Genomic DNA, 12027 nt, shown 5'->3' on the forward strand with positions numbered 1-12027 from the left:
CGCTTTTTCTCCCATCTTCCCGCGGGACTCGATCGATGCGGAAAATCGGACCACCGTCATGGTAAGGACTTTTGTTCAACGGAGCTGGTTTATGAGATCATCTTGGTCCTCGCACGGTAACAGCAACGAATTTACGTGCTTGCTGACGAAGTGGATTTAATTAACGAGCGTATGGGAAAGAAAGCACGAGAGCAGAAGGGGCGAAAAAAGTGCATAGAAAGCGGACCGGGAAAACTGCGGCTTCCCGCAGAGTAAACGAACGAAATTCGACGTCCGACAGAGGCACGTTTCTTCCGACGCGTTACGCTTCCGCGCTACCACAGGAGAAAGATGTTCTCTCTGGAGAGGCACTCTCTTTTCCTTTTTTCCCGGTTTTTTTTCGTGGCCCAGTTGCGGTCAGGGAAAAACAAAGGATACCGATTCGGATCCACGCGGTAAAATATAGCCGGCGATTCACGCCCATGCAACCGATCCTCCGCAACCCTCTCTTAACCCCCTCGATTAAATACCTAAATACCGTCAGCCACCGGTGCGCCGATACGTGGGCGCGACGCGTTAAACGATTAATCGCACTGATTGGATTCCAATTAGCCTGCTAACGACACCGCGGCCAAAGCGGATTTTCCGTACCCTCGCGTCCCGGCAACTTTTCTTTTTTCAACACCTACCCTATCTCGCTCTTATTCGCCGTTTTTTTTTCGGAGCGAACGCGCTACTTTAACGTCTACCGCTTTTCCTTTGTCGAGCGACAGACTATAACCGACCGGGTAACCTCGTAAACGTCACAATAGACGCCTCGCGTCCCTTGATCAGCGTCTTTCTCGCAATAGTTAGCTGATAGAGACTGTTCTTTCTCATATAAATTCGATATTCCAGCGTTGATTGGACCTGGAAACGATTCTACAGTCTTTTGCGCCTGCATGCGTGATTGTGTTTGATGTCCTACGGGTAGGTTCCTATTTTTACTAGCTTCTTTTTATCTACTGAATTTTGGTAGTTGGATGTACTTTTAAAATTACTTTTCTGTAATTGTTTGAACGACGATATTTTTGTTAGCGATGTATATTGGAAATTTCGTCGTTGTAAATGAATTTTTGTACAGATTATTATGTGACAGTGTTGCAATAAATCTCGAAATTTCAATCCATTCTAAATTTTGTATAAACATTTATGTTATAACACGGTGTTATTTCAATTCATTAGTTTTAACTGCGGTACGTTTAAAGCGTGATCAAATTTATTTCATAATTTTTAACCGCGGTATGTTTAAATCACGATCAAATAAATTTATTTCATAATTTCAAACCGTGATACGTTTAAATTACGATCAAATAAATCGCGTGCATTCAAAATTCTGATTCGTTTAAATTATGACAGAATAAATTTATTTCATAATTGTGAGGTATATCTAAACTATGATCAAATAAATTTGTCGTAATTTGAAATTGAGATACGCTTAAATTATTTAACAAATTTGTTTCAGAACTTTAAATTGTGATATATTCAGCTTGTGATAAAATAAATTAATTCAATTGTTATATATTATGATGAGATTTTATCTGATAATATTGAACTGTGACAAAATGTAATAACTGTTAATTGTGTTTGAGTTAATATTAAAATTTATTTCTCTATTACGAATATTTTGTAATTTTAATATGAGCCTGGATATTTGACGACTGTAAATTCTAGAAGAAAGAAGTTGCTTTTAATTAAATGAAATTCAATAAATGTTTATTCAATAAACTCAGTAAATTCAATAAAACTAATGATAACATTAAACTTGATCCAATAGTTTTTTCGTAGAAAAATCAATATCGGTACACGTGTGAATTGGGCGTCGAATCACATGTGTGCACCTGTGTAATTTTATGGAAGTGCACCTTAAGGTAAAATAATTTTAAACGAACAAATCAAGGTTGTTTTTAATTAAATGAAATTCAATAAATGTTTATTCAATAAACTCAGTAAATTGAATAAAACTAATGATAACATTAAACTTGATCCAATAGTTTTTTCGTAGAAAAATCAATATCGGCACACATGTGAATTGGGCGTCCAATCACATGTGTGCACCTGTGTAATTTTATGGAAGTGCACCTTAAGGTAAAATAATTTTAAACGAACAAATCAAGGTTGTTTTTAAGTTATATTAATTTACAAGTAATTTATGTATTTTCTTCTTGAGACGCTTCGAAGTTGTAATCTTTTTCAGGGTGAGGGAGAAATAAATTACACTCGTATTTAAGAGAAAATTGCTAATGAAATTGCTATTTAGAGTAAGCAGAAATAAATGTAATAATGTACAAGTGTTTCAGACTCTTTGATTCGGTAACCATTTTGATGCAGAGTTCTCGTGCAGTATTAATTTATTAGAATGTATTATCTCTTGCAAGATAGAACGCGAAAAATACGGTTGCCTTTCTATTAGCAAAACATGGGGGGTGCAATGAACCCTATAGATGTTCCATGATGTAAGATGGAAGTTCCATGGAGCAAGTGATCGCAGCAAACTGTTTCCCGTGCTCGATTCCTCGGTTCAACGGTATCGACGAAAATTCCCTCTGGTAGGGCGTTGAATTAGTAAAGAGTCAACCGCGTGCGCGAGTTAACGGCACCAAAAGAAGCCTCGCCTCTCGACCGTTCCACCGAAAAGATTCCGTACCCCCTCTATTCGGCCTCATACGACCCCGTTTTACAATTTTCTTGCCGCGGCCAGCGCAAGCACGCCGTTCGAATAACCGACAAACAGCCAAGTCGACGAAAGCTTCCCTAACCGAAGAAACGTATTGCAGACGTATTTGCATTCAATTTCTTCGGAAGGGCTCTCCCTCGTCTCTTCTACGCCTCGTTCTTTCAGTTCCTCCCCCTTTTTCTCCTCCCTTTTCTTCTTCGCTCCCTCGCTACATCCCTCTATCTCTGTCTCGTTCCCCCGTCGCGAAATAGGGTCTCCAGGATGAAAGGAATGCACTTGCCAAACATTAGCATTCACGTACACAGCGAGTCGATACAAGGAGTCGCACGAGAACGAAAGGGCAACATCGTTCCTCGCTAAATTGCCGGCGGACGGGACGCGGACAGATGGCGGACTGTTAAGCATATGGAGAGCGGACGGAAAATGGAGATTCTAGTTTATATTTATACTGTAAATGTACGGAGTTATTTTACTAGCACGGGATCTGAATATTCGCTGTTCTATTTTACTTGTTATAGTTACTTCTGATGGGGTGGTTCAACATTTACGACTACTTTATTTATTTGTACTGTAAGTGCTGTATGTGATGTGAATTATTTTACTGGTAAGAATTTTGTTGGGGGATTCGGTATAACATTCTAGTTACTTCTGATAGGGTGGTACAGTTGACATTCACAAATCATCTTAAAAATTTCGCAAATTTCCACAAAACTTTAAATCTCTAAATCTCTAAGTAAACAAATTCCTAGGCCTTCAAGTCCCTAGGTCCTAAAATCTCTAGGTTTCCAAATCCATACTTCTCCAAATCCCTACATCCCAAAATCCCTAGATACCCAAATCCATAGATCCTAATCTAAAAATCCTTCGATCTCAAAATCCCTAGATCTCAAAATTCTCAGATTCCAAAATCCTCAGATCCAAAAATTCCTAGATCACAAAATCTTCAGATTCCAAAAATTCCTAGATCACAAAATCTTCAGATTCCAAAATCCCTAGACCCAAAAATTTTCAGATCCTAAAATCCCTAGATCTCAAAATCCTCAAATTCCAAAATCCCTAGATCCAAAAATCCTCAGATTCCAAAATTCCTAAATCCAAAAATCTTCAAATCCAAAAATCCCTATATCCCAAAATCCTTAGATCCAAAAATCCTCAGATCTCAAAATCCCTAGATCCAAAAATCCTTAGATCTCAAAATTCCTAGATCCAAAAATCCTCAAATCCCAATATCCCTAGATCCAAAAATCCTCACATCTAAAAATCCCTATATCCCAAAATCCTTAGATCCAAAAACCCTCAGATCCCAAAATCCTTAGTTCCAAAATCCCTCAGATCCTAAAATCCCTAGATCCAAAAATCCTCAGATCTCAAAATCCCTAGATCCAAGAATCCTCAAATCCCAAAATCCCTAGATCCAAAAATCCTCAGATTCCAAAATCCCTAGAACCTAAAATCCCTGAACCCCAAAATCCCTAAATACCAAAAATACCACTAACACATAATGAAATTTCCAAATATCTAAACTTGAAAACGAGAAATAACGTTGCTCCGAACGCGTGATGAATAGGGTCGTAACACAATGTAGCGCGTGGACGTGCAGCGTCGAGGGAATTTAACGAGTGGTGATTTAGCAGGTAGGAAAAGTAACGAAACGCAACAAAGTGTATACATATGTCCAGTTCTTGTTCCCTTTCGTCACGCCGGCGCGTCCGGTTGATTTTCAGCAGGGATAGCCAGGAAATTGAAGCGGTTTCGAACGAATCGGGCGAAGCCAGGCCGATTAATCGTGAAACGGAAACGATCGTCCCGTCGCACGCGGTCCGCGATGGATAATCGATAAGTACGTGAATTTTGTAGCAGCGTTTGCGCGCTCCCAAATCGACCGGTGTATATACGCGTTAAAACATCCGTCGAAGGTAGGAAACGGGAGGTGGAGGAAAAGAGGACGATCTCGACGAGTCTTCGTTCTAATAAATCGAAATTAATTGATAGCCGGTTAGCGGGATAGCGACTCGACGGTGCGTAACCTTCCAATTCGAATATTTTATCGGAACGGATTCGATTAAATGTCACACCGCGCCGCTGCGTGGTTCAGGGCATTTGTTCTCGCCCCGTGAAAATTTCGCAACAACCGAACAACGCTCGTAAACGCGGGCCAACTTGAATGGTAATAACCGTTTCATCGTCGAGGACAATCGATTACGATCGAATCGACATCAGATAATGGTCGTGAAATTGCAAATCGAGGCTGCGGAGCCGCGTAATTTCCAACGCTCCAGGAACGACTCCACTACTTTTACTACCCCCTGCGATTATCTTCTTCCTTACTTTTCATACTTTCTTATTATTCAGTTTTCACCTATTTTGTTATTCCTGCATTTTACATATTTTTAAATTTTCAAGTTTACCGAGGTAGATTAGACAAGTTCGATCAGAAATTACCACCCTTAGAAAATTCAATCTAGCGACGAGAACCACTCTTTCACTATTTGTCTGACTATTTGTCATTGGAGACAAATCCCAGTATTTTCAAATCTCTAAATTATTAAGTATCTAGGTTTGAATCCCAAGAGCCCAATACGGCTACGTACTGAAATCCATGAATATCTCTAGATCTTCAAATATTGGATCTTGAAATCTCTGGACCCTGGTATCTCTTGATTAATATATTTCTAAATTCCTAAATACCCAAATTCTTAGATTTTCGAATCTGTAGGTCTCCAAATCCCTAAGTCTCCAAATTTGTAGGTTCCCAGATCTCTTTGTTTCTAAATTTCCAAGTCTTCAAATTCCTATGCTCCCAAATTCCTAAGTCCCCAAATTCCTGGGTCTACAAATCTCTAGGACCCCAAATCCCTAGATTTCCAAATCTCTAGGACCCCGAATCTCTACGTCCCCAAATCCTTACGTCTTGAAATTCCTACGTTCCAAAATCTCTAGATCCCAAAATTCCAAGAGCCCAAAATTCCTAGATCCAAAAATTCCAAGAGCCCAAAATTCCAAGATCCCAAAATTCCAAGATTTCAAAATTCCAAGAGCCCGAAATTCCTAGACCCCAAAATCCCTAGATCTCAAAATTCCAAGATTTCAAAATTCCAAGAGCCCAAAATTTCTAGACCCCAAAATCCCTAAATCCCAAAATTCCACGATCCCAAAATCCCTAAATCCCAAAATTCCACGACCCCAAAATCCCTAAATCCCAAAATTCCACGACCCCAAAATCCCTAGATCCCAAAATTCCACAACCCCAAAATTCCTAGATCCCCAAATCTCTAGATCTTGAAACCCCTACGTCCCCAAATTCCTAGATTCTCAAATCCCTATATCGCCAAATCCCTACGTCCCCAAATCCAAAATTTGCATCCCTAAATCTGTAATTTCTTAAATTCACCCTCGAACCTCGAATTCCAATTTTCCCCCCGGGGTTTATGGTTCCGCAAACGACATCGAATAGATGCGTCCCTGGTTTCGGCCAACCCCATACCCGGCCCACTCGACGCGATTCTTTTCATCGTTCCAATAACGAGATAATCCGTGACGGGTACCTAATAGAAAGACAGAGACTATTTTCCGTCTCTCCTGTGTTGGTCCCGCGGGAAACAGGGAATCTTCCGTCGGCGAAACAGCCCGATGAATATTAATGGCCCGCGGGCTCGATTTCTAATAAGTAACCAGCCTCGTGACTTTAATAAACCAGCGTTTAAGGCCCCCCGTGATAAATTCCTTCAGGTTGCGTCATGCTCGTCGGTCCAACGACCACTCGATTCCGTTCATCCGTCGTTTTATACCGGTGGCTCGTCGCGTAATCGTTACGGGAAAGAGCAAAAAGGCAAGTGGCACGCTCGAAAATTGGTTTGTTCCCGACGGAGGATCGTAAACGACCGTTCCGTCGTTGCTACCGGGATAAATAGCCGGCGCAAAGAAACGACGAAGCAAAGTAATCGCAAGATACGTTTTCCACGAGCACGGGAATTAATTCATGGCCGTGGTTCGATTCCGTTGGGGACCGTTCGCGGAAACGTTGGCTCGCAATTTGCGCGCATCGAAGTCAGCGCATGAACCGATGCATAATTTATGCAATACCTTCGGGTGCATGGATCGGACACAAAAAAAGCCGGAGCGAGAGCGACATATAATATAGGAACGTTGAGCGATAGCGTTGCAAAAGAAATTATAAATTTAACGGGACACGAACGGTATCAGCGCGATAAAGTCACTGGTTAGTTCAATCTATTTGAAGCATGACCCAGATGAAATATTCGGCTTTTTATGCTTGTGTATCGCGGTACCGTCAATTAATAAAACATGCGCGGTACCAGTTGCGCAATCTATGAATTATATTGGTTTCGTTAGGTTTATTATTTTATCATTCAATGATGTTTAACATCCATTTAACCTGTGTGATAGGGTAGAGCTAACTACTTATGACGCATCTTAGGTGCGTCAATTAGACCTAGCTATTTATGACGCATTTCAGGTGCGTCAGTTAGAGCTAGCTTCTTATGACACAACTTAGCTGCGACAGGTAGAGCTAGCTACTTATGACGCACCTTAAGTGTGTCAGTTAGAGGTAGTTACTTATGACACATCTCAGGTGCATCAGTTAGAACTAGCTAATCATGACACATCTCTAGTGTGTCTGTTAGAACTAGCTACTTATGACACATCTCAAGTGCGTCAGTTAGAGCTAGCTACTTATGACACACCTTAGGTGCATCAGGTAGAGCTAGCTACTTATGACGCACCTTATGTGTCTCAGTTAGAGGTAGCTACTTATGATGCATCTTAGATGCGTCAATTAGAGCTAGCTTCTAATGTCTCATCTCTAGTGTGTCTGTTAGAACGAGCTACTTATGACACATTTCAGGTGCGTCAGTTAGAGCTAGCTACTTATGGCGCATCTTAGGTGCATCAGGTAGAGCTAGCTACTTATGACGCACCTTATGTGTCTCAGTTAGAGGTAGCTACTTATGATGCATCTTAGATGCGTCAATTAGAGCTAGCTTCTAATGTCTCATCTCTAGTGTGTCTGCTAGAACCAGCTACTTATGACACATCTCAGGTGCGTCAGTTAGAAATAGCTACTTATGACGCATCTTGGGTGCATTAGTTAGAGCTAGCTACTTATGACGCACCTTAGGTGCATCAGGTAGAGCTAGCTACTTATGACGCACCTTATGTGTCTCAGTTAGAGGTAGCTACTTATGATGCATCTTAGATGCGTCAATTAGAGCTAGCTTCTAATGTCTCATCTCTAGTGTGTCTGTTAGAACGAGCTACTTATGACACATTTCAGGTGCGTCAGTTAGAGATAGCTTACTTATGCTGCATCTTAGGTGATACACTATTTAGTGTTCTTAAAATTAGGACCAATAAGGCGAATTGAAAGTTGAACCTCTCAAATTGATAACCAAATTAAGAAGTAACAATAATGAAATGCATTCCATTTCCCAAACAACAATATTGTAAATTCATAACAATATGGAATGAAAAAGTGGAAGGGTTGAGAAATGTTTTATTCTTCCCCGTACTCAAACTGATAGAGTATATGAATCTTTTATATTTGCAATACTTTCGTGGAACAAATGTGACGCTCCATTTTTCAAATTGCATATTTTCCAGAATTACTGATTGTTTGAGTATTAACGGCAACAAAAGACTATTATGCTCTTTGTACGCAGTACGTTTTATAGAATCGATTCATGCGAATAAAAGTATGTTCAATTTAAGAGATGAAAGATAACTTTTGTTTCTCGAACAATATTGCGAATGTACGTCACATTGACTGTGGAAAGTGAAAATTTTGCTGCTTCGTTTTGGTAACTCGAATTTTTATCGGAGAAACGGTAGGGTAGAATGTCAGTATGGTGAAATGAGTGGATGGTGTGCCAAATGCATTACGACATTAAGGTGAATGGTTGGTGCAGGTGGTAGTCTAGATGGGTCCACAAAATGGTGGATCTGGGAAATGATAGAATGTGAAATATTGGGACTACAAAATATTATAAAAATCTACTATGAAATCGTGGATCTGTAAAGTGATCGATTTACAAAATGGTGGACTTACAGTATGTCTACAAAATGGCTGATCTACAAAATGATAGAAATACAAAATGGAGGATCTACAAAATAGTAGAAATACGAACTGGAGGATCTACAAAATGATAAAAATACAAAATGGAGGATCTACAAAATAATCTACAAAATGACAGATCTATAAAATGACTAAAAGATGGCGGTCTAAATACTGGATCAACAAAATGGCACTTGTACAAATTAACACATGTACAAACTATTGATCCAATTTTATCAACGACCTCATTCAGTCTATTACAAATAATTAAATGCTCGAAAGTATCTCGAATTCAATACAAAAATAGTCAACCAAAGTAAGATAACGAAGTAGGAATAAATAAAACACAAACCGATATTTTCCGACTTTATCGCGACACAAAGTATTAAATTACAGTCCGTTGCACCGAATCGATGTCAATAAAATTTGCATAAAAATTTAACGAGTAACTCGGGTTAATCGCCGCCTCGAAAAATTTCTTGACAAAAAAAAACAGAAGTACCATGCACTAATTGGGAGAATGCGAACGCTTGCGCGAGTCGACGTACACATTAGCGCGTGGTACAAGCGTGCAAGATGTAATACGACGTGATAAAATATTGCAGTCGGTTGAAAAAGCAACGTGAAGGCAGCAGGCGTTTCTCTTTATATGATCGTTCGAGTGCTGTGACCACGGATCCAAATGCAATTTCGACCCCCTGCTGGGAATCGAACGATGCTCTCTCGCGATCACGGCGCGAGTTGAAAACGAAAACGAGAAAGGAAAGACATTTTTCGAGGAGAAACGTTCGACGGTAGTCTTCTCGCCTTCTTGCAAAGTACCGGCAGCGTGACGAACAACTCGAAAGAACGGAAGAGGAAGCAGCGTAAGAAAAGTACCGGGACGAACAGAAGTGGAAGCTCGAAGCCACATAATTTGCCCCTTCGAGCTCGAGTTTCTCGGAAAACTTCGCCGCTTCCGTGCTTTCCCGTCAACTATTCCTTAACTTCCAGCGGCCAGGCTTCGTCCAGAAGCTTTTCCCTAGCACCCGGCCATCCGGAAGGACGAGAGGGCCGAGAATCCGACGACAAAGGCGTCTCCGATGGGTTAAAAGTTAAGACTTCGAAAGATCGCAGTTAAGCGTCCCGAATCGACAACACCCTTTCCAAGGAAGATGAGAAACGGACTGTTGAATGTAACGAGCGATTAATTGGAACAATTAAAACGGATCTTGACACCTCTAGTTTATTACAGGATTCGTTTGTGATTAGACAGGATCAACTGAACTTTGCAAACACTTATAATATTATTTATTTTTGTGTACTTAGGTGGATTTCTTTAATATTTTGATCTTACTTTTTTTTAATTTATTAAATTAAATGTAAGGTATTTATTAAATACCTGGGTCTTCGAATCTCTGGACCCTCGTATACATTCCCAAATTTTCTATATTTCTCAATTCCTAGATTTCCAAATGTAAGTTACCGAAATCCCCAGATACTCAAATACTTACACAATGCCGAAAAAAGTCCCTAGATTCCCAAATCCCTGATTACGAAATTTTTAGATTAAAAAATCGTATGATTCAAAATTCCCTAGAACCCAAAATCGTTAGATTAAAAAATGTTCTAGATCCGAAAATTCCTATATTTAAAATTCCCTAGATCCCAAAATTCCAAGAGCCCAAAATTCCCAAAATCTCTAGATTCCAAAATTCCACGACCCTAAAATTCCTAAATCCCAAAATTCCAAGATTTCAAAATCCCTAGATCCCAAAATTCCTAGACCCCAAAATCTCTAGATCCTAAAATTCCACGACCCCAAAATTCCAAGAACCCAAAATTCCAAGATTTCAAAATTCCAAGAGCCCAAAATTCCTAGATTCCAAAATTCCTAGATCTCAAAATTCCACGACCCCAAAATTCCTAGATCTTAAAATTCCAAGATTTCAAAATTCCAAGAGCCCAAAATTCCTAGATTCCAAAATTCCTAGATCTCAAAATTCCACGACCCCAAAATTCCCAGATTCCAAAATTCCAAGATTTCAAAATCCCTAGATCCCAAAATTTCAAGAGCCCAAAATTCCTAGACCCCAAAATCTCTAGATCTCAAAATTCCACGACCCTAAAATTCCTAGATCCCAAAATTCCAAGAATTCAAAATTCCTAGACCCCAAAATCCCTAGATCTCAAAATTCCACGACCCCAAAATTCCTAGATCCAAAAATTTCCATATCCAAAATTCCCTAGATCCCAAATTCCTATATCCAAAATTCTCTAGACCCCAAAGTTCCTATCTCCAAAATTCCCTAGATCCCAAAATTCCCAGACCCCAAAATCTCTATACCCAAAACTCCCTAGATCCAAAATCTCTAGATTCCAAAACTCCCTAGATCTCAAAATCTCCAGATACATAAATGCCTAGATCCCAAAATCTCTGGTTTCCAAAGTCCCTAGATAGCCAAATACTAACATACCAAAACCCTTAGATACCCAAATACCTACACACTGAAATCCTAAGACGCGAAATTCTGAAGTTTCTAAATGTTCGAAGACAAAAAAGGCGATATATCTAGATTAGCAAAGACCAAAATTGGGAAATGGCCACATTTGTCCGTCCCAAAACGCCGCCTTTCACCTTCCTCCCATGAATTGCAAATGATCCGCAATAAAGCACAGGTTACGTCAGTAGAGCAAGGTATACCGCATCGGCACGGCAGCGCAAGTAACATAACTTGCAGTGATACAAAACACGATCGAAAGTAGGTGACTATGCAAGAATACAGCCGTTACGACACGTTCCTTCTCTCGGCTTCGCACTATTTAGAGCAGCCGGCAATAATAAAAAAGGCGGATTAGCGGCTCCTTTCACCTCGGCTTCGTTATCGTAATAAACAGGGGAGAGGTTTAGACCGTGTACATCATACATGATGCGCTTTACATTGTTCAACGTATTTTCGTGAGTCTCGGATATAACGTAATCCGCGTGCTCGTTGTTTTTAAACATTAACAAGACACGACACCGGAGCCTACGGCGATAAATAATTTAGGCTCAAAGCTGTTTTACCTGTCTCATCGGACTACAGACTTTCGACGTGCCTTCGCCCTGCGACATAAACGGGTGTCTACGAAAACAGGAACGACGAGGTGAATAGACTTTGAAACGACGATGAACACTGTATTAATTTCATTCCTCGTTAACGATGTAAACGGGTCAAAAACGACGACGCAACCCTGATCCGTCTGCCGAGATTTTCTTGTCAGAACGGCATCGATGTAA

The sequence above is a fragment of the Megachile rotundata genome, chromosome 7, assembly GCF_050947335.1.
Source record: "Megachile rotundata isolate GNS110a chromosome 7, iyMegRotu1, whole genome shotgun sequence".
NCBI classification, from domain to species: domain Eukaryota; kingdom Metazoa; phylum Arthropoda; class Insecta; order Hymenoptera; family Megachilidae; genus Megachile; species Megachile rotundata.